The sequence below is a fragment of the Panthera uncia genome, chromosome B4, assembly GCF_023721935.1.
Source record: "Panthera uncia isolate 11264 chromosome B4, Puncia_PCG_1.0, whole genome shotgun sequence".
NCBI classification, from domain to species: Eukaryota; Metazoa; Chordata; class Mammalia; order Carnivora; family Felidae; genus Panthera; species Panthera uncia.
Genome location: NC_064809.1, coordinates 54,467,699 through 54,492,173, shown reverse-complemented (window position 1 = coordinate 54,492,173; position 24,475 = coordinate 54,467,699). Strand labels below are relative to the sequence as shown.

At 38.7% G+C, this 24,475-nt stretch overlaps 1 long non-coding RNA gene across 1 annotated transcript in view; it reads right to left on the bottom strand.

Annotated features, from left to right (window-relative positions):
• The window catches only part of LOC125918899 (uncharacterized), a 69,299-nt gene that overhangs the window by 29,199 nt on the left and 15,625 nt on the right, over positions 1-24,475 (bottom strand). The gene's annotated exons all lie outside the window — the stretch shown is intronic.

The following is a 24,475-nucleotide window of genomic DNA, read 5'->3' as shown; positions in this document are numbered from 1 at the left end:
AAAGAAAGAAAGAAAGAAAGAAAGAAAGAAAGAAAGAAAGAAAGAAAAAGAAATTTACAACTACAAGCATTCATTTTTCTCTTAAGGATCTGTAGGTTGCTTGCTACTTTACTATTCTAGGCAAGATTCTTATTTCTAGACTCTGGGTTCCAAGTTCTATGTTGCAGGTTAGGGTTCAGGTGTGCTCCACGTTTCTACAGCAGCCACTCAGGTCAAATCACCACAGCACAAGAAAACGAGATAAACTTTGCAGGCACATGAAAAGCCTGTGCTCACATAATTTCCTATTACATCATATTCTGTTGATTTAAAGCAAGTCACATGGCCAAGCCCCAAGTCAGTAGCACAGGGAAATAGAGTCTAAGCCAAGTTAGAAGGGAAATGAAGTGAATTTTTTGTGGAGCATTAACGTATTACATCAAGATTCCTAGGAAAAAAGGCACGGAAAAGGATAGAAAGAAGAGATTCCCAAGGGTAGGACAAAGAACAGCTAAACTCTGGCCATGATTGAAGATGGGATAGTACCCCCAAAAGATCAACTATCAGGAAGTAATATGGAGGACCCATTGCAGTGGGTGTGATGAATAGTGATGAAATGCTACAAGATATCACACACAAAAAAATCACAAACATTGTTACTGCTGAGAAAGATGAAGAGTCAACAAATGAGGAAAATATTAAAATTTTATTTTTTATTGTATATGGTAAATTACAGCTATTTGTGAGGGCTGCTTTCCTTTTATGATTCCCAATCTTTAGGCACAGTAACTACCACAAATATCATTAAATATGTCAAATTGTGTTATTTTAGTTATAGAAGAAGGTTTTATATACTGAGCATTTATAGATCTTTGTCATGTAATTTGATTTTTTGCTCATAACTAGAGGGATCTATGATCTAAACTAGAGTGGAAGCTAAGAGAATAGAAATAAAAGAACATATTTAATAGCTATTTTGCAGAAACGATTAACAAAATAATTGGATAAATAATTGGATTCAATTTAAGAGATGGATAAATCCAAGATATTTTTGTATGCAAGCCTAATGTGACTTCTTGAACAGTACAATCAACAAAAGCCAAAGAGCTGTGGGGGGTCTGAGAAATAATTTATGATATTGTGATTTAAAATAAAAAGTATATATCTGGTCTTTGTCACATTCCTGGCACAGAGCTCCTGAAACCCTTGTAAATTCCTAAGAGATGAGAGCACTGGGAGACTCTTTTGTTCTAATGGGGCAACTCTAGGTGGACTCCTGGATGGCCCTAGAGGTAGGCTGATAACCAGAAAGACCAAGCTATGATTAGAAGTTTGGAATTTGTAGCCCCACACCCCATACCTCAGCAGAGAGAGGATGGAAATGGAGTTAATAAATGATTGTTAGTACATGAGGAAGCCTCCAGAAAATCCCTATAGTATGGGGTTCAGAGTGTTTCCAGGGTCGGTGTTCACATCCACATACCCCAGTTCCCCAGAGGCAGAAGCTCCTGTGTTCAGGATGTTTCCATACCTTGCACTATAATATCTCTTCATCTGGCTTTTCATCTGTACCTTTCATCACACCACTTAATAAACTGGTAAACATGTTTCCCTGGGTTTTGTGAGCTACTTTATTAAATTAATTGAACCTGAGATGAGAAAGGGGGTCATGGGAACCTCAGATTTATTGCTGGTCAGAAGCACAGGTGACAACCTGCACTTGTGATTGACATCTGAACTGGGTGGGAGTAATTTTGTGGGACAAAGCCCTTATACTGTGGGATCGGATGCTAACTGCAGGTAGATAGGGTCAGAATTGAACTGAGTTGAGTTAAACTGTAGGACACCCGGATGGTGTCAGAGATTTGCTTGGTGTGGAGAAAAAACTCCCACATAATTGAAATTGAGTGCAGAATCTTAAACTCCAAAAATGACTATCAACAATTCTTCTTACAACACACGCTGCTCCTCTCATCCATATTGCTTGTGACTTGTTTTGACCAATGGACTATAGCAAAAGCTATATTGTGCAGTTATGCTGTACAGTTATGGACCTTTCCTTCAAGGGGTCATCTTGAACGTTTCAGCTTCATGTGAGCTCCCAGCTGAATGTAGCCATAAGAGTAATCCTAGTCAACAAATACTATGTTAACAGATTTGCTATTCAGTTGAGCCTAGCCAACTCAAAGAATCATGAGAAATTATAAATAATTGTGTTAAGCCATTAAGTTTGGGGATAGTTTGGGAGCCAGTAATAGAGAACTCATAGAGAAATTGGTACTGAGTATGGAATTCAGTTACAACAAAAAGCATAAGATATGCAGCATTAGCTTTTGGACTGGGTGGTGGACAGAGAATGGACAGATACAAGGAGACTATTGGGGGAGGCCAGAAAGCAGCCTTTATCTCGTCAATAAAGATAAGAGAAATAGCAAAAACAAAATTTATTGGAGATTGGAAGGGGAACCATGTATGTATGGGTGAAGTGGCAGAACAATTAGCAAGCCTGCTAGCTGTAGTAGCATGGAAGAGAAAAAGTATTCAGTAAACCTATAGATCTGTTTATGCAGATTTCCAGACAGAACATTAAAATTGTCAATCGATCTCTTTTAGCAAAAACATATGATAAAGTATTCAAGAGAAAGGTGAGGGTAAAAAGGGATTGTTCAATTTTCAAGTGGAATTTAGAGGACATATACAGTCTATGACAGTCTTCCCAGCAGGCAAAAATGTCTCAAGGCAAGAGATATTCTCAGGACAAAGTTAAAATTCAGAGCTCTGCCAGTAAAATGCAGTCATGATCAAGTCAATGGTGCAGCTGTAAGAACTTCTGTTAAGACTTCAGAGTGACTTAAGGAAGTGTCATACAAACCCATAGAGTTCCATGGGAAGGTTTCTAAGAATCCTAAGGACATCGTCCCATGGTAGCCTAATGTGCCCCAAGAAGAGAGAGGGCTGTCTTGGAAACAACTATCAATATGGCTTTTGAAGCACAGAGTGAACCCCAGAATGATTTATATAAAACTTCCAAAGTCATTAAAAGAACTGCCCCAGCAAAAGCATCATCTTCTTGTACCAAGGAACAAAGACAGTTCACTTTGAAAGAAGCCTCTAGACCCTAAACTTCTAATGGAAGAAAGCAGGCTGTGACAATTACTTATGTAAACAAAAAAATTATAACTTAGGCAGAGCAAAGATCCCAAAGAGTCCAAAACCAAGAATCAATAGAACAGTGAATTCAGAAAATTCCCAGAGAATGGAACTAGGACCCATGTCTGGAGTTTGGAGCATGGCCACGTATGCTGGCCAGGTTTCCGAAATGGACCATGACTACTATGTGGTCTTATGTCTCCTGCTTTCAGGACATGAGTTTCTCTTGCAGTTGCTCTATCCTTTTCTCACCCATGTCAGGATGGGCGGTGGGGAGACAGGTGTTTTTAACTTGCAGATCTCCAGATCAAGGTTAACTGAACCTGAGGAGTCTCATCCTCATTTGGATTTAGTACAGATGACAAGATCTTGGATTTTGGGCTAGCAAAGTAATGGGATGAAATCTGGGGGGAGCGGGGTAGATTAATGTATTTTGCATATGAGTGGAAGATAAATTCTAGATGATGGACTGTGGGAAGACAGCTAAAGACAGCTGCCAACAATCCCTCCTAACTTTGCATGTGCATGTCACTCCACCAATCAAAAGTAGAATCCAATTCTCCTCCCTGCTCCCTCCCTGAACTTGAACTAGATTGTGGCTTGTTTTGATTTACAGAATGTGTTAGAAGGGACATTCTAGAACACCCAAACACAAACCTTCAGAAGCTTCTGCTTTGAAGGCATCCAGCTACCACGTAAATAAGCTTGGACTAGACTACTGAGTAGTAAGAGACCAGGGGCTTCAAGTGAGAAATTCTGGCTTCCACACTCCATGCCAAGGCCCAGATGTATGAGGACGGCAGCCTGGAATATTTTAGCCTGGCTTAGCTCCCAGATACACCAACGACTTCACCTGACACTATATGAAACAGAGAACCCATTGCCACTGAGCCCTCCAAAAAACTGCGGAATCATGAACAAATGACTGCTTTTAAAAAACACTAATTATTGGAGTGGTTTATTATGCAACAATAATTAATGAAAACAGGATACAAGAGAACATTTTGGGGATGGTGGAACACATTTAAGGAAACAATGATTTATAATTGTGGCTTCAAACGTGCTGAATTTGAGATCAGGGTGGGCTATATAAATGAATATTCTGCTGCCAAATTTCTAACACCTTTAAGAAGAGTAAAACAAGATTATTCATTTACACAATAACTTAAGCACTAATTTATACAATAATTATTCACTGATAATCTATTATGTGCCGGGCTGTATGCAGGGGTTGAATGACAATGTGTTTAAAGACGACTTAAATTATCTTAGCCTGTCAGTAATTTTCAGAATATTTCTGTAGATATTGGTAGCATCTACCAATTTAAGGTAGGCTGGGCTATTTTTCTACTTTCCCCTCTCCTCCCTTCCTAACAGACTTGATATCAATGATATCTTACAGTAAAAGTAAGTCGTAGACCAAATTGTGACAAATGTAAAACATATAGGAATTGTCTTTCCTTGACAAGAATGCAGAATTCTATTAAGAAATACATATTAAGGTGATGAAGCAAACCAAAATCATAGTATTAATATTTTTATGGTATGTTTGGGAATAAGCTATTTGTCTTTGGTATATTTTAATGTTTTATATTTTAATGTTTTAAGGAGTTTGAAATATTTAATATTTTACAGATTGTCTTCATGACTCTATTTTTTATTTAAGAGAGAGCATGAGTTGGGGAGAGAAGCGGGGGGGGGGAGAGAGAGAGAGAGAAAGAGAGAGAGAGAGAGAGAGAGAGAGAGAGAGAGAGAGAATCTCAAGCAGATCTCAAGCAGGCTCCCATGACCCTGGGATCATGACCTGAGCCAAAATCAAGAGTCGGCTGCTCACCCAACTGAGCCCAAGGCACCCCTCATGATTCTTATATAAAAAGTTTCATGGATTTAGATTTGCAATTTTAAGGCATAAGATGAATTGAAAGGCATAAGACAATGTTACTAGGTTTATAAATAGTATCATAACTTTGAAAATAACTTGAGATTCAATATAAATATACATATATATATTAAATATTCTAGATTTATGAGTTATTTAAATATTTGGGAAGCTTTCCCAATCAGACAATTAAAATATTTAACTAAAATTATCTGAGGTGCCTGGCTGGCTTAGTTGATAGAGCAATGTGACTCCTGCTCTCAAGGTTGTAGGTGTCGGCACAGAACTTGAAGTGGGGCAGAGAGAGAGGGAGATAAGAGAATCCCAAGCAATCTTCACCCTGCCTGAGCAGAGCCTGACTTGGGGCCCAATTTCATGAACCATGAGATCATGACCTAAGCCAAAGTCGCTTAATTGAGTGAGCTATCCAGGTGCCCCCTAACATTTACATTTTTAAATTTTAATTTGAATATTTAAATATTTTAAATAATAAACTGCTAAGACAGAGATTTATTTTTTCTTTTTTGAGTTTCCAGATAGTAATGCTTCCCAGACAATAAACAGCTCCATCTTCCAGTGGTTAGGATGGCAACTGAACTATCCACAACTAAGCTATCCACAAGCTGCTGGTTTCTTCTACCTCAGCAAATGATTTCAATTTCCTATGGGTTCCAAGATCTCTAGGAAGGGCTGGATGTAGGTTTTTGTGGGGCCTGAAGTTTACACATCTCCTTTTGCTGACCCTTCATTTTTATTTCCCAAATAAATCTTATTCCTTAACCATGACAGATGACCACTGTGGAATTCACTTTTACCCTCTTTAAGTTCTACTATTTATGTGCTGAGTCAGTGCTATTACTCTACATCTCTTTCACATGCAGCTATAGAGAAAATTAATTTGAAACTTTATCCTGGTCAAATACAATGGAAGTGTAAGAAATAGCCCTGCAGTCACAGTTGGGTATAAATGAAATATAAGAAGCTTAGAAAGATACCTAAAATAATTAAGTTAGAAATTGTCATTCCTATCAGCAAATTATGAAAGATCTGAAAAATATCTTTGGAATAAAAGTGGCTATTGCTGCAAATTATGTGTTTTTGCATTGTATAATCCCATTTCATTTATGTGATTAACTTGCCTTTTTTAATTTTGAATCTTTATTTTTATTTTTATCTTATTTATTTTTGCTGTTGAAACACACGGTCCTATCTCAATATTTCTTTTCTTTTTTTTTTTTTTTAATTTAAATTCTAGGTAGTTAACATACAATGTAGTATTGGTTTCAGGAGTAGATTTTAGTGATTCATCACTTACACATAGCACCCAGTGCTCATTCCCAAAAGTGCCCTCCTTAATGCCCATTGTAGCAGGATTCTCACACAGAGAGTCATGACACCTAGGCTTTTCTTTCCAGGAAGCCACTTTATTCATGCCAGCACTGCTCAGTTGGGTTCGTACCCAAAGAATTGAGCCCCAAATGCCACGTGGCATAGTTTTTTATATATTTTCTACTACTTTGTCTCCCATACAGGTAACACACAAAAATGTAGTCTGATTAAGTGGTCTCATGTTACAAGGTCTTGAGGGATGTTGTCACATAAGCGTATAGTCAGGTTGTCTTTGGGTTGTTGTTTTTTTTTCTTTAGGGAGGGGTCCCTACCACACCGTCACCCACTTAACCCATTCCCCCAACAACTTGCCTTTATTTTTAATGCAAGGTTTTCAAGAGTAAACCTATCTTGAGCTGGAAAAAAAAATCGAAGTATATGGACTTCAGTTTCTACAAATGCCCCAGAGTGATAAGTAGTTTTAGAAAGGCGGCTAACGAGAGGTTTCTAGTCCTGGCTCTGCCTTTTACCTACCATGTTACTTCACTCTCACTCATCTGTAAAGTGGAGATAGTACAGCTTACTGTGCCAACCAGACCAAGTCATGTTGTAATTTAGCTGAACCAAGTGGATGTGAAAAGATCTCTATAATTCAGAGGTGAGGTATTATTGTATTTATCACATAGACACTGTTCCCTAATACCTAACACACTCACAGCACCCCTTACACCAGGAATATGCTGTTCTGTTTTGCCTATTCATTTAAAAAAATTTTTTTTAATGTTTATTTATTTTTGACAGAGAGAGAGACAGGCAGACAGAGCATGAGTGGGGGAGGGGCAGAGAGAGGGGGAGATACAGAATCTGAAGCAGGCTCTAAGCTCCGAGCTCCGAGCTGTTAGCACAGAGCCGCACACGGGGCTCGAACTCATGAACCACAAGATCATGACCTGAGCCAAAGTCGGATGCTCAACCTACTGAGCCACCCAGGCACCCCCTGTTTTGCCTATTCAAATTGCACTTCCCCTTAAGCCCATGTTCAAGAGCTATCACCTCCTAGATCTTTCACTGAACATTCTATCTGAAGTCTTTTTATGTATATATATAGAGAGAGACATATATATGTATATATCTATTGTTTATTTCCTTGGATCAATTGTATCTCTTTTTAAATATAACACAAAGTCACGTATTGAAAGAAGGAAGGATACATTAATTGGATGTCTACCTATCCTTTGCTAGGCAATGTGAGGACTCTGAGACACTCTTCCTGTTTCAAAAGTATCATAATGTAGTAGCAGAAATATGACATTTTGTTTATTAACTATTCACTGTTACTACTATTAAATACTACAAAATCATTAGCATCTGGATGGTATCTGAAGCCCAAAGAGTAAAGGGACTTGATCTGACAAGACTGAAGAGAAAAGAGACTGTAGAGAAAAGAAGGCCCAGGACAAAGCCTTAGAAAATCAGTATGTAAGAGATCAGGGGAGGATGCAGAGAATCCAGGGAAGGCTGTGAACATAAAAGTTTTCTAGAAAGAAAGAAAGAAAGAAAGAAAGAAAGAGTCTGTTTTTTTTTTTTTTTAATTTTTTTTTTCAACGTTTTTTATTTATTTTTGGGACAGAGAGAGACAGAGCATGAACGGGGGAGGGGCAGAGAGAGAGGGAGACACAGAATCGGAAACAGGCTCCAGGCTCCGAGCCATCAGCCCAGAGCCTGACGCGGGGCTCGAACTCACGGACCGCGAGATCGTGAGATCGTGACCTGGCTGAAGTCGGACGCTCAACCGACTGCGCCACCCAGGCGCCCCAAGAGTCTGTTTTTTAAAAGTGAACATGAAAAAAAAAGTTCAACATCATAAGTCATCAGGGAAATGTAAATTAAAATCAAAATAAGATACTACTGCCCATCCATTGCAGTAGTTAAAATGAAAAAAACAAAAAAAACAAAAAAATTGACAATGTCATGTGTTGGAGAGAATATGAAGGAACTTGATTCAAAGATTTCTGGAGTGACCCTTTTGGAAAACAGTTTGGCATTAAAAAAAAAAAAAAGAAATTAAAAATACCCTTATAGCACAAACCAACAATTCCACTCTTTGGTATTTATCCAAGGAAATGAAAACATACACCTACATAAGGACTTGATCCTGAATATTTATAGCAAGTTTATTTTTAATTGTTCTAAGCTGGATCCAGACCAAATGTCCATCAAAGGGTGAATGGATAAACAAATATGTTTTCTTTTTTAAAAAATTTGTATTGTTTTTAATTTAAATCCAAGTTAACTAACATAGTATGTAATAATGATTTCAGGAATAGAATTTAGTGATTCATCACTTCCATATAATACCCAGTGCTCATCCCAACAAGTGCCCTCCTTAATGCCCCTCACCCATTTAGCCCATCCCCCCCACCCAAAACCCCTCCAGCAACCCTCAGTTTGTTCTCTGTATTTAAGAATCTCTTATCATTCGTCTTCCTCTCTGTACACTATTGTTGCTTACCACCCCTTGTGTTCATCTGTTTTGGATCTTAAATTCCACATACTAATGGAATCATATGATATTTTTCTTTCTCTGACTGACTTGTTTCACTTAGCATAATACCTTCTCATTCCATCCGTGTTGTTGCAAATGGCAAGATTTCATTCTTTCTGATTGCTGAGTAATATTCCATTGTATATATATATACCACATCTTCTTTATCCATTCATCAGTCAGTGGACATTTGGGCTCCTTCCATACTTCGGCTATTGTTGATAGTGCTGCTATAAATATTGGGGTGCATGTGCTCCTTCAAATAAGCATTTTTGTCCTTTGGGTAAATACCTGGTAGTGCAATTGCTGGGTCATAGGGTAGATCTATTTTTAATTTTTTTAGGAAACTCCATACTGTTTTCCAGAGTGGCTGCACCAGTTTGCATGCTCACCAGAAATGTAAAAGGGTTCCTCTTTCTCCACATCCTTGCCAACATCTGTTGCTGCATGAATGTTCAAGTTTGCTATTCTGACAGGTGTGAGGTGGTATCTCATTGTGGTTTTGACTTGTATTTCCCTGATGATGAGTGATGCTGAACATTTTTTCATGTGTCTGTTACCTATCTGGATGTCTTCTTCGGAAAAGTGTCTATTCAAGTCTTTTGCCCATTTCTTCCCTGGATTATTTGGTTTTGGGTGTTGAGCTTGATAAATTCTTTATAGATTTTGGATACTAACCCTTTATTTGATATGTCGTTTGCAAATATCCTCTCCCATTCCATCGGTTGCCTTGTAGTTTTGCTGATTGTTTCCTTTGCCGTGCAGAAGCTTTTTATTTTTATGAGGTCCCAATAGTTCATTTTTGCTTTTGTTTCCCTTGTCTCTGGAGATATGTCAAGTAAGAAGCTGCTGTAGCAAAGGTCAAATAGGTTGTTGCCTGTTTTCTCCTCTAGGATTTTGATAGCTTCCTGTCTTACCTTTAGGTCTTTCATCCATTTTGAGTTTATTTTTGTGTATGGTGTAAGAAGGTGGTCCAGGTTCGTTCTGCATGTCGCTGTCCAGTTTTCCCAACACCATTTACTGAAAAGACTGTCTTTTTTCCATTGGATATTCTTTCCTGTTTTGTCAAAGATTAGTTGGCCATAGCTTTGTGGGTCTATTTCTGGGTTCTCTATTCTTTTCATTGATCTGAATGTGTGTTTTTGTGCCAGTACCATACTGTCTTGAAGATTACAGCTTTGTAATACAGCTTGAAGCCCAGAATGGTGATGCCTCCAGCTTCAGTTTTCTTTTTCAGGATTGCTTTGGCTATTCGGAGTGTTTTTTGGTTCCATACACATTTTAGGATTGATTGTTCTAGCTCTGTGAAGAATGCTAGTGTCATTTTGATAGGGATTGCACGAATATGTTTCCTTTTGTTGCTAAGTCGTATTTCATCATATGGATGTACCATTAAATGTACCATAATATTTTCTATTCACTAGCTGATAGACATTGAGTTGTTTCCAATTTTGGGTGATTAAAATAAAGCTATAAATATTCATATAGAAGTCTGTGTATGGCCACAAGTTTTCATTTCATTTGGATAAACATCTAGGAGTGAGATTGTTAAATTATATGTTAAAGGTATATTTCACTTTATAAGAAACTGCCAAATAATCTAAAATGGCTGTACAGGGGCACCTGGCTGGCTCAGTCGGTAGAGCATATAACTCTTGATCTTGGGGTTGTGAGCTCGAGTCCCACATTGAGTACAGAAATTATTTAAAAATAAATAAACTTTATTTAGTTATTTATTAAAATTTTTTAAAAATTTTTATTTACTTTTGAGAGAGAGCCCCACATTGACAGAGAGAGAAAAAGAGAGAGAGAGAGACAAAGAGACAGAGCATGACTGGGGGAGGGGCTTGGATCATTGTTTTTACCATGATGTTGTGACTCATCAGCATTTGTATTTGCATAATCTTCGAAAAATTAGGTTTCAATGTTGAAATTTGTAAATGAAATTTACAATAGTCTTCACAATGTCATATGCTCAGATGTTACACCTTAGACAGAATGACCTTCCAAAAGCTTAACTTTGATTCCATGAATTAGATGAAAAAAAAAAACCATTATTGAGATGAATGGATTTTCTGTTTGAAGCATCTGATAACACTGGCATAAAAACAAACATCATTTGGGGTATCTGGGTGACTCAGTCGGTTAAGTGTCCAATTCTTGGTTTCACTCAGGTCATGATCTCACAGTTCATGAGTTCAAGCCCCACATCAGGCTTCATGCTGTCAGTGTGGACTGCTTGGGATTCTCTCTCTCTCTCTCTCTCTCTCTCTCTCTCTCTCTGGCTCTCCCCTGATTGTACTCTCTCTCTCTCAAATAAATATATAAAAACTTTTTTTACGAAACAGGCATCATTTAACTGTTTGTAAAGTTCTTGTTCTGCTATTTGATACAGCACATTAATAACTATTGTTCCACTTTTCATAAGTGCACAGAAAAGGATCCAATAAAAAATAAGTGAAATTAATTGAAACAGTCATTTGATCTAATGCATCACATAGTGATAAGTAAATGGGCTTTCTACATTTGCTCATGTTAAATTTTTGTCTGTCAGCATAGGCTTTAAAAAAAAAGTACTTACTTTTGAAGTAGATGCCAATGCTTCTTAAACTGATTAGTGTCTTCTGGATTTTCGATAGTCATTACTATCACTATGGCCCCCATGGTGAATGTAAATAGTGGCAAACACATTATGTAAGTTACACTTCCATCATCAATGGTAATATAGTACTTAATTTTTCATTAAATATGCATGTTACAGGTTGAATTATGTTGTATTCCTCTCCAAAATTCATATATATTGAAGTCTTAGCCTCCAGTACCTCAGAATGTATTCTTATTTGGGATTAGAGTTTTGCAGATTTAATTAGCTAAGATGAGAGGCACCTGGGTGAGTCAGTCAATCGAGCATCTGACTCTATGTTTTGGCTCAGGTCATGTTCTCACAGTTAAGACTGAGCCCCCAGTGGAACTCTGCACTGAGTGTGGAGCCTGCTTGGAATTCTCTCTCACTCTCCCTCTGTCTTTCTCTCGCTCTCAAAATAAATAGATAAAATTTAAAAAAAAATTAGTTAAGATGAGGTCATACTGAAATGGGGTGGACCCCTAATCTAATACGACTAGTGTCCTTATAAAAAGGGTAAATCTGGATACAGGCATGCACACAAGGAGAATATCGTATGAAGATAAGGAAAGAGATTGGGGTGATGTTTCTAAATGCCAAAGATTGCTAGCAATCAAAAAGCTAGGGGACGGGCATAGATTCTCCCTCACAGCCCTCAGAAAAATCTCACCATCCCAATACTTCGATTTCAGACTTCTAGCGTCCAGAACTGTGAGACAAAAAATTCCTGTTGTTCAAGTAACCCAGTTTGTGATACTTTGTTATATGGCAGCCCTGGAAAACTAATAGCTGAATCCATGCGCTAGAGGTAACCATATAATGCAAAACTCTCTTAATTTACTATCATATAAAAGAAAATGCTAATTTAAAAAGGAATAAAACTGTGATACTTGAAGCTTATATACACATTATTTTTTTTTGTAAGTTTTACTTATTTAAGTAATCTCTACACCCAATGTGGGGCTCGAACCATGACCCCGAGATCAAGAATTGCATGTTCTTCCCACTGAGATAGCCTGGCACAACTTGTATATGCATTATTAAAACTCAATAGTATTGGTAACAAGGTCTTTTTTTTTTAGAGCTCTTATTTTAGAAAGAGAGAGTGCACAAGCTGGGGAGAGGGGCAGAAGGAGAAAGAGAGAATCTTAAGTAGGCTCCATGCTCAGTGTGGTGCTCGATGTGGGGCTTGATCCCACAACTCTGGGATTGTAACCTGAGCCCAAATCAAGAGTTGGATGCTCAACCGACTGAGCCACCCAGGCTCACTAGTGAGTGAAGTCTTCTTATAGTCTAGCCCCGGTCAGGCTACCAGATGACTGCAAATACATAAGTAACCGCAAGCAAGAGCTACAAAAGAATCTCCCACTTAAGCCCAGCCCAGATTTGTGTGATGCATGGAATTATGAGCAAATAAATGGATATTGTTTTGAGCCACTACATTTGGGGGCTGATTTTTATGCAGCAATGCATAACTAAAGCATCATTGTAAAGATTTGGGCTTTTACTCTGAATGAAATGGTTCTATGAACTGAATTGTTTCTCTTCCCTGCCCACCCCTCATTCATATTTTGAAGACCTCACACCTCATGTGACTGTATTGAAGACAGAGACTTTATACAGATAAGTGAGGTTAAACGAGTTCACAAGGATAGGGCTCTGATCCAATAGGATTAACGTCCTTATAAGAAAAGACACCAGAGGGGTGCCTGGCTGGCTCAGTCATTGGAGCATGTGACTCTTGATCTAAGGGTTGTGAGTTTGAGTCTCATATTGGAGATGGAGATTACTTAAAAATGAAATCTTTAAAAAAAGAAAAGAAAAAAAAAGGCACGAGAGAACTTCTTCACATTTTCTCTGACAGGTGAAGATACAGTGAGAAGACAGTCTTCACAGAAGAGACCTTTCACCAGAACCCCACCCAGGTAGGAACCCTGATCTTGAACTATAAGAACTGCAAGAAAACAAAATTCTACTGGTTAAACCACCCAGTTTATGGCATTTTGCTATGGTGGCCCAGGATGACTAATACAGATAGGAAGATGGTAGTTTTATTTGTTTTTGTTTTTGTTTTTAATTTTTTTATGTCTACTTATTTTTGAGAGACAGAGACAGAATGAGAGACAGAGCATGAGTGGGGAAGGGGCAGAGAGAGAGAGGGAAACACAGAATCTGAAGCAGGCTCCAGGCTCTGAGCTGCCAGCACAGAGCCTGAGGTGGGGCAGGAACTCAGGAACTGCGAGATCATGACCTAGGCTGAAGTTGGATGCTTAACCAACTGAGCCACCCAGGCACCCCAGAACATGGTAATTTTTGAGCCAAGGAGCAACATGATCTGACCTTTCAAAAAAAATTATTCTGGCTGCTACATTGAAAAAAACAAACAAAAAACCCATAGGTAGCCAAAGGAAGAAACAAGAAAGGTGGCAGAAAAGGGGCTCAGTTGGTTAAATGTCTGACTTCAGCTCAGGTCATGATCTTGCAGTTTGTGAGTTTGAGCCTCTCGTTGGGCTCTGTGCTGACAGCTCAGAGCCTGGAGCCTGCTTTGGATTCTGTGTGTCTCTCTCTGTTCCTTCCTTGCTCACACTCTGTCTTGCTGTCTCCCTCTGAAAAATAAAGAATTTAAAAAAATAAAAAAATAAAAAAATAAAAAGGAAATGTGGTCGAATGATCTAGATAAGATATAATAGTAGCTTGGACCACTTGGGTAGTAGCTATGCCGATGATGAGAAATGGTAAGAATCTGATTTCTGAATCTACAAAGTTGCTGACAAACGTGAGGTACAAAAGAAAGAGAGAGTCAAGGACAACTCAAAGATTTCTTGCCTGAGCAAGCAGACAGATGAGATCATTTAATGAGATGGGGAAGAATGCAAATAGCAATTTGGGGAGGACTTACTAGTAAGATCAGAATTCTGTTTGAGAATATTAGATTTGCTTAACTGACTAAGCCACCCAGGACCCTAAGAATATTAGATTTGAAGTACCTATTATGATTCTGCACCCAATATTGACGTGTGGACTCTTTCCAAACAATTCTCTACACCAGCTGGGTACCTATGATTTAACTCATTTCTGACACTATCTACCTGATAGTTGTGTCAGATCCCACAGGACTCAGTCCTACAAGACTGCCTTTCCCCTACTTGAGATGGCAGTGCCAGTCCAGGTTGTCACTTGTGTTTCTAACCAAATGACTATAGGTTGGAGACTCCAACAGCCCCACTCCTTGGGTCTATTAACGTGCTGGAGTGACTCACATGACTTAGAGAAACATATACTTACTAGATCACCAGCTTATTATGAAAGGATATATAGCTCAGGAGCAGCCAGATGGAAGAGATGCATAGGACAAGGTATATGGGAGAGGACATGGAGTTTCTGTGTCTTCTCCAGGAGTGTCCTCGAATATCCACGAGTTCACAAACCTGGGGTCTCTCTGACCCTGACCTTCTGGGTTTTTATGAAGGCTTCAATTCTGTAAGCACGATTGATTAAATCACTGGCTATCAATTCAACTTCTAGCCTCTCTTCCTCAGAGGTCAGGAGGGTGGGACTGAAAATTCCAACCATCCAATCACCAGGTGGGTTCCCCTTAGACGAAGCCCCCATTCTTACGTGTTTTCAAAAGTACCCTCATTAACATAAATGTAGGTGTGGTTGTGAGATATTTGTTTTGAATATTAAGACACACTTATTACTCTTACTACTCAGGAAATTCCAATGGTTTTGAGAGCTCTATGCCAGAAATGAGATGAAGACCAAATATATATTTCTTATAAATCAAAATATCACACCTATGTACATCCAGTCTATAGGAGAAATATTCAGCCAAGAGACATAAATTTAGGAGTTGTAAGAATATATAATTTAGAGCCATGAGATGAAGAATCTTCTAGGAACTGACAGTAAACTGAAAATGGGAAATACAAAGATTAAGTCCTGTGATACTTGAGTGTTCAGAGCAACTACTCTTAAATTATGGTTTGTGGCTCCAGGGGGTTCTTTGAGATCTTTTCATGGAGGCCTGGAGGTCAGAACTGTTTTTGTAGTAGTACACAAACATTATTTGTCTTTCTTTTTTTATATACTATATTAACAATTGCATTGAAAATACAAAAACAATGGTGGGTGAACCTGCAGCCACTTTAGCACAAATCAAGACACTGTCATCAAACTCTATTAGAAAACATTGTACTTTTCATCTTCTTATATTTAAAATAAAGGTGCAGTTTCATTGAAACATGTTCTTGAGGACAGGGTAAACATTATTCACTGGTTCTCAATGCTTCGGTACATATTTATTTAACATTCTGTCCATCAACATGGAAAGTCCTTTTAAAGAACTTTCAGTACAAGCCAAAGAACTGTGCTTGTCTTAAGAAAAGACACTTGTGCCATTGTTTGAATTGCAAGTCAAACTAACTGATATTTTTCATGGAACACAATTTTTACTTGAAAAAAAAAAAATGACTAACAGAGGCGCCTGGCTGGCTGAGTCAGTACAGTATGTGATTCTTGATCTCAGGGTCATGAGTTCAAGCCCCACATTGGGTGTAGAGATTACTTTAAAAAATAAAATCTTCTAAAAAAAAACTGACTAACAGAAAAGATTATGGTTTTATATAGACTTGGATTTTTAGCAGACATTTTCTTGAAAATGAACCAAGTGACCTTGCCACTTCAAGGAAAATAAACGGATGGCATTTGTTGCCAGTGATAAAATTTAAGCATTCGAGCAAAACTTAGACTTTTGGAAGACATATATCTACCAAGCTTGATAGGTTCCCAATACTTGTTTGATGAGGTGGGTTGTAATAATAACAAATATAATTTTTTGATATCATATAATGTGATGTGTAAACATTTGGAAGATCTGCATAATTAAGGGAAACAATATTTTCTCTTTTTTTTAAGATTTTATTTTTTTAAGTACTCTCAATATCCACGATGGTTCTTGAACTCATGACCCTGAGATCAAGAGTCACATGCTCTTCTTATTTTTTTTTTTTAATGTTTATTTATTTTTGAGCGTTAGAGAAAGAGTGCGAGCAGGGGAGGGGCAGAGAGAGAGGGAGACACAGAATCCAAAGCAGCCTCCAGGCTCTGAGCTGTCAGCACAGAGCCGACTTGGGGCTCCAAGTCACAAACTGCAAGATCATGACCTGAGCCAAAGTCAGAGGCTTAACTGGCTGAGCCATCCAGGCGCCCCAGGAGTCACATGCTCTTCTGACTGAGCCAGCCAGGCACTCTAGGGAAATATTATTTTCCAAATGACCAATTTATAACATTAGCAAATCATGCATCTAAAAGAGCCATTCCAAGTGCAAGATAGATGAATAGATTTTAATGTAAGTTTAAAAAGTTCATTGGTAAGATTTCAGATTACACTTTACAACTAATCTTCAAGAAACCACTTCTTGGAATTGAGATGTGGGATCAAAGGAAAATGTCCAGAATTATCTGAAAAGGCTATTAAAATATTCCTTCCTTTTCCAAACACGAATCTGGTGAGGTCAGATTTTCTTCATATGCTTCAATGAAAATAACCTATTACATTAGGTTGAATGAAAAGCAGAAATGAGGATCCAGCTGTTCTCTATTTCACCAGACCGGGAGTGGACAATTTTTTTTTCTACAAAAGTCCTGATACCTAATATTTTAGGATTTGCAGGCCACACAATCTCTGCCACAAATGTGCAACTCTTCCACTGTAGTGAGAAAGCTTTCATAAACAATACAGAAATAAACGAATAAAGGGGAGCCTGGGTGGCTTAAGCGTCCAACGTCTGCTCAGGTCATGATCTCCCAGTTCATGAATTTGAGCCCTGCATCGGGCTCTGTGCTGACAGCTCAGAGACTGGAGCCTGCTTTAGATTCTGTGTCTCCCTCTCTCTCTCTCTCTGTCTCTGCCCCTCTCCCATTCATGCCGCCTCTCTCAAAAATAAAATAAACATTAAAAAAAAAAAAAGAAGTGAATATGTATGGCAGTGTTCTAGTAATAGGCAGTAGGCTGAATTTGGCCGATAGGCTGTACTTTGTGTATCCTTAGGCCTCTGAACTGTACATTAAAGAGATTTTTAAAAATGTAAAAACAATGTCAGTTTTCTCACTAATTTGTTTTGGAAAATACAGTTTTCTTTCTCATAAAAATGGTATTTCTATTAACATGTAATTGGTGTATAATTATTATTTTCAAATGAATCAATAGATAATTCTTTTTTTTTCAATATATGAAGTTTATTGTCAAATTGGTTTCCATACAACACCCAGTGCTCATCCCAAAAGGTGCCTTCCTCAATACCCATCACCCACCCTCCCCACCCTCCCATCCCCCATCAACCCTCAGTTTGTTCTCAGTTTTTAAGAGTCTCTTATGCTTTGGCATAGATAATTCTTGTAAAGGTCTCAATTTTAATTTCCAGAAGAGTAAATATTGATAGATACAGGCCACATAACAAAAGCTCTTTGAGGTTCTCAATAATTTTTAAGGTAGTGTAAAGGTGGTCCTGGGACTAAAAAGTTTGAGAACTACTGGTTTAAAAGTTGGGGGCATGAGAAGGAACCAGCAAATGAGACAAGGGGACCAGCTCATGAGAAAGTAGGATAATTAGAAATGTGACCCCCCGGAAGCCAAGTCAAGAAATTATTTCAGGGAAGAGGGTGTGAGGTTAGCTATGTCCATTGATAATTATCTTGTCAAATGTTAATGATGTGAAACCAATAGACAGGGAAATGTTAAGCTTCAAGGGAGAGGAGAACAAATCATTTGCCATAGGACACTGGAGAAGAGGAAGGTGACAGTATGCAGAGCACTGGTTGAAGATTTTGCTGTAAATGAGTGGAGAGGGGGTGCCTGGGTGGCTCAGTCGGTTAAGCGTCTGACTCTTGATTTTTGTTCCAGTCATGATCTCTAGTTCGTGGGTTCGGGCCTCATGTTGGGTTCTGCGCTGATGGTGTGGAGCCTGCTTGGGATCCTCTCTCTCTGCCCCTCTCCCTTGCTTGTTCTCTCTCTCTCTCAAAATAAATAAACTTAATAAGTAAATAAATAAATAGTTCCACTTCTACTGAAACACGAGGTAGTAAATAAAGGATGAGGACAACTGCAGCCAAATTTGTAGGTGCAGAAGCAGGAAACTGAGGGAGTACCAATCTGATGGCTTCTATTTTCACTTAAAAGTAGGAGGTGAGGCATCTGTTGGGATGAGGGGGTGAAATGTTTGGAGGCTTAGAGGAGTGAAAAAATGAAAGGCTGAAGAAAAGAGAGCTGACTAGGGAAATTAGAAGGAAATCTACATAATGTTGATTTTCCAGGTGGGGTTTAGGATCATGAATATATTGTCCAATGCACCAATCTGTATAATTGTTGTTGGCTCTTCTCTAGCAAATATTTAATAGTTCAGGTGTTAGTACGTTAGTACACAGATAACAGAGACAAGAGACCTGCTGGACAGAGACAGTACATATTTTAGGATTTGTGGGCCATATGGTCTCTATCATAACTATTCAACTCAGCCTTTGTAGTGTGAAATCAGCCACAGACAATATGTAAATGAATGAGCCTGACTGTATTCCAATAAAACTTTATTTATGGACACTAAAATTTGAATTTAATGCAATTTCTTGTGTGTCATAAAATATTCTTACTTTGAATTTTTTAACTAGTTAAAAATGTAAAAATAATTATCAGCTTGTGAGTCACACAAAAACAAGCAGCAGGTAGATTTGGTCTGCAGTGCCCATAGTTTGTGAACCTCTGCTCTAGACCATAGCAGATTAGAAAAAGTTGCACCCTCAGGGAAGGACTACCCCAAGACCTTGAATAGAGCTTGGGTTGGTTTCTATTTGTTCCTTTTGTAGGGTGCTCTTGTGTAATATGCAATATGGATCTCTTTATGTGTTGGTCCTTGCAGTTAGTCTGTTGGGTGATATAACAAAAGGAAACAAAATATGGCCATTGAGGATACTGGTACAAAATGCACCACTGCAGTATAAACTGGATAGAAATAGAAATGAAGGTGGAAAGGAGCTGATAGACACCTAATCCAGGGGGTCAAGGACAGTCAAGTCTTTTTTTTTTTAACTTTTTTTAACATTTTTTTTTTTAACATTTTATTTATTTTTGAGACAAAGAGAGACAGAGCATGAACAGGGGAGGGTCAGAGAGAGGGAGACACAGAATCTGAAACAGGCTCCAGGCTCTGAACTGTCAGCACAGAGCCTGACGCGGGGCTAGAACTCATGGACCGTGAGATCATGACCTGAGCAGAAGTCGGCCGCTTAACCGACTGAGCCACCCAGGCGCCCCAAGGACAGTTAAGTCTTAATGAGCTCAAGGAACCGATTGATAACAGAAGTGACTAAGGGAAGAATCGGAAGGAAGATCAAAGTCCTGGAGTGGTATGTTGGCATGTAAGATTTTAAGAATGAAAGAGCTCCATGTTGATAATAGGGTATGGACAGCTCACCCAGGGGTCAAAGTCTTTGATGGGAAAGAGGAAATTGACCAAGTTGTCAATAAGTGATAGTATCAACAAAGGTTAGAGGTTGAGGTCATGAATCATAAAGGAACAGTGAGAGTGAAAATGCAATGACCTGAAAATGGTTCGGGGACAAAGGGAAGATCCATCAATTGCTCTATCACATGGCTGACACTCCCTGGTTATCTCCCTTTCAAAAAGTAGCTTCTAACCTGTTGCTCCTATACCCCAAAGAATTAGGTCCTTCAAGAACCTTTTCTTTCTTAGAACTTAGAACCATAGAACTGATCTGGCAGGAAGACAATCATGAAGAACCTTAGAGGCTAACAGATGAAGGAGCAGAAAACTTTTGCTTCATTATATTCACATTTTCCAATTGCCTACTGAAATCTCCAGTTAAATGTATTAGAGTCTTCTTAAGCTCACTATGTCCAAAATAGAACTTAATTTCCTCCTTGACACACTCTACCATTTCCCCCATCTAAATGTTTTGCTTCCCCTTGAGTACACTCTCATACAAGGACCAACCCTTCCTGCCACAATTCCCTTCATAGCTATCCTTAATCCATCCGTCTTTACAGCCACTGTTACTCCTTGGCTTCAGGCTTTCATCATCTCTCACTTGGATTATTATAACATCCTTTCAATAATCTCCCTAATAACCCTAGGTTTATTTACAATTTTCATAAGCTATTTCATGTTGTTTTGCATTAATTTTGACTTCTATTTAAAAAAAAATTTTTTTTAACGTTTATTTATTTTTGAGACAGAGAGAGACAGAGCATGAATGAGGGAGGGTCAGAGAGAAAGGGAGACACAGAATCTGAAACAGGCTCCAGGCTCTGAGCCATCAGCACAGAGCCTGACACGGGGCTTGAACTCACGAACTGCGAGATCATGACCTGAGCTGAAGTTGGACACTTAACAGACTGAGCCACCCAGGCGCCCCAATTTTGACTTTTAAAAAATATTGCTTTGGGACACCTGGCTGGTTCAGTCAGTAAAGCATGCAACTCTTGATCTTGGGGTCGTGAGTGTGAGCCCCACTTTGGATGTACATTTTACTTAAAAAAATTAAATCTTAAAAAATATATTGCATTAAAATATCATTTATCTTGTGTACTGAGTCTTTTAGTGCCTTCTTAAATTGTGCCTACAAAGCAAGTGCTTCATTCATTTCACCCTTGTCCCAGCCTTCCTAACTACTTCTGTCTTGTCTCTTGCAATCTGCTTTCCATTCAGCAAAGACAGTCAACTAAAATACATATGTAGTCATGCCACATTTCTGTTTAAAATTCTTCAATGGATCCCTCTCAGTTTAATTCAACAAGACTTAATGGTCTCTCCTTAACTATTTTAGCCTCTTTTGTAGATTTCTTCCTCCTTTATTTATCATTACCATGACTACCATTATTCGTGAGCACAGAATGAACACATTGTTTTTAGAACTTTACATATATTATCTCATCTTATATGATAAGGTGGGGTAACTACTATTACTTTATTTATATATCATTTCATAGGCAAAGACACTTAACTATGAGTTTCTATAATTCCCTTCATCTAGGTCTCTTTTAGGCTTTTCCACATGTTTCCACTGCCTGGAAGACTCTTCGGTTTTCTTCTCTGGTTACTTCCTGTGGTAGGCTGAATAATGCCCCGTTCTGCCACAAGGACATCCATATACGCCAAGGAATATATGTGGTCAACAGAAGTAGGAAAGGTCAAGGAACAGATTCTTCCCCAGAGCATTCAGAAAGAATACAATCCTGTGACTCCTTGACTTTGGACTTTAATGTCCAGAACTGCAAGAAAGTAAATTTGTGCTGTTTTTTTTTTTAATTGATATATAATTGACATATAACATGTTAGTTTCAGGTGCACAACATAATTATTTGATATTTGTATGTCTTGTAAAATGATCACCATAAGTTTTTTTTTAATGTTTATTTATTTTGAGAGAGAGAGAGAGGGAGAGAGAAAGTGGGGAAAGGCAGAGAGAGAGAGAGAGAGAGAGAGAGAGAATCCCAAGAAGGCTCCATGCTGTCACCACAGAACCCCACGCTAGGCTTGATCTCACAAATCTCGAAATCATGACCTGAGTCAAAATCAAGAGTCGGAAGTCTTAACTGACAGAGCCACCCAGGGCCCCACAATAAGTTTAATTAACATCCATCACCATACATTGTTACGTTTCTTTTTTCTTGTGATGAGAATTCTCTTAACAACTTTTTTTTTTTTAATTTTTTTTTTTTAACGTTTATTTATTTTTGAGACAGAGAGAGACAGAACATGAACAGGGGAGGGTCAGAGAGAGGGAGGCACAGAAACTGAAACAGCCTCCAGGCTCTGAACCATCAGCCCAGAGCCCGACGCGGGGCTTGAACTCACGGACCGCGAGATTGTGACCTGAGCTGAAGTCTGACGCTTAACCGACTGAGCCACCCAGGCGCCCTTAACAATTTTCAAATATACAATACGGTATTTTTTTTTTTTAGTTTTTTTTTTAACATCTTTATTTTATTTTCAGAGAGAGACAGAGTGCGAGTAGGGGGAGGTGCAGAGAGAGAGGGAGACACAGAATCTGAAGCAGACTCCAGGCTCTGAGCTGTCGGCACAGAGCTTGACGTGGGGCTCAAACTCACAGACCATGAGATCATGACCTGAACCGAAGTAAGACACACAACAGACTGAGCCACCCAGGCTTCCCTACAACATGGTATTATTAAGTATAGTCACCATGCTGTACAAATGTGTATTGTCTTAGCCACTAAGTTCATGGCAATTTGTTACCACAGCGATAGGAAACACTTCCTCAGGGAAGCCTTTTTTTGATCTCCCCAAACTGGATTAGCCACTCCTCCTCAATGTTTGCTCAATTCCCTGTCCTTACCTTTCCCACAGCACTTGCCTTGCTGCATTGCATTTCCCTGTTTGAAGCCCATCTCTACCGCAAAGCTGTGTGTTGCTCTAACAGGGATCACATTATTCCTCTTCTTCCCCAGAGCCTAACTTAAAGATACTGCTGAGCTGTAGCTCAGTAGGTATTTGTTGGATGAATGAACCCTCAAAAAGGGTTAAGATTATGTATTTATAATAAATCACGTGGAGTGACTAGTACGTTTTAAATGCAACTGAATTGGTCTTCCTAGCAAGAACAATAAAAAAAATCAACGCACAGAGCGGACTTTTTCCTAAGTGCCCCATGAACATCAAAGTAAAGTGGTTACCTTGACAACAAGGAGAAATCTGCTTTCCTTAGAGAAATGAAGTAGCAAAGCAAGAGAGAGTGAAATAATTAAGAAATTTTGAGGTTTAACAGGGACGTCTAAGTTTTTTACATAATGAGACATATGCTTCGACATGACATGTGTGCCAGCTACCATAAGTTTTTGTTCATGACAATAGTGAATTAAATGTGACTGTACTGGGCTTGCTACTATTGGATATGATTCCAACATGAGTCAGGGCCACATGACATTTTATTTATTATTTTCCTTTTGTTGTAAATCTTTGGTGTGCTCTAGTTTCACCATGTAATTTTATTTTATTTCTTTATTTTTTAAATTTTAATTTAATTTTTTTAATTTTTATTTTTTTAATGTTTATTTTTAAGAGAGAGAGACAGAGAGAGAGAGACAGAGTGCAAGCAGAAGAGGGGCAGAGAGAGAGGGAGACACAGAATCTAAAGCAGGCTCCAGGCTCTGAGCTGTCAGCACAGAGCCTGATGCGAGGCTCGAACTCACAAGCTGTGAGATCATGACCTGAGCCGAAGTCGGATACTCAACCACCTGAGCCACCCAAGCGCCCCAAATTTTTAATTTTATTTTAAGTAGGCTCTAGACCCAATGTGGCGCTTGAACTCACAACCTTGAGATTAAGAGTCACATGCTCTACTGACTGAGCCAGCCAGGCGCCCCGCACAATGTAATTCTAATATGCTGATTATGAAAAACAGAGGTCTCTCAGAATTGTGAGGGGTCCTTACAGAGTCACCTGAGTTTCTCTCTCATCTTCTACCTCCCCAACTGTTCAGAAGTCTGGTATTGCAAGGCTGAAGTCAAAGAGTTAGCTGGACAAGTTTTTGTCTGGAGACTCTAAGGAAAAATTAACTTCCAAGTTCTCCAGTGCAGTTGGCAGAATTCAGTTCCTTGTAGTTGTAGGAGTAAAGTCCCATTTACTTGCTGGCTGTCACTTAGGACTTGCTCTAAGCAACTAAAGGCTGCTGTTAGGTCTTTTCCCATGGCCACCATTGTTACTTCACAATATGGTATGTTTGCTTTCTTCCAGGCCAGCCAGACTTTGCCTTCTGCAACCAGCCAGAGAAAACTCCCTACTTTTAAAGAGTTAATGTATTTGGGTCAGGCCTACCTAGATAATCTCCACATCTCAAGGTCACCTCTGCCACATAAGAACATAATCACAAGAGGAAAAGTCATCATATACACAGTCCTACGAATAGCATGCACAACATACGGGTGAAAAATTTG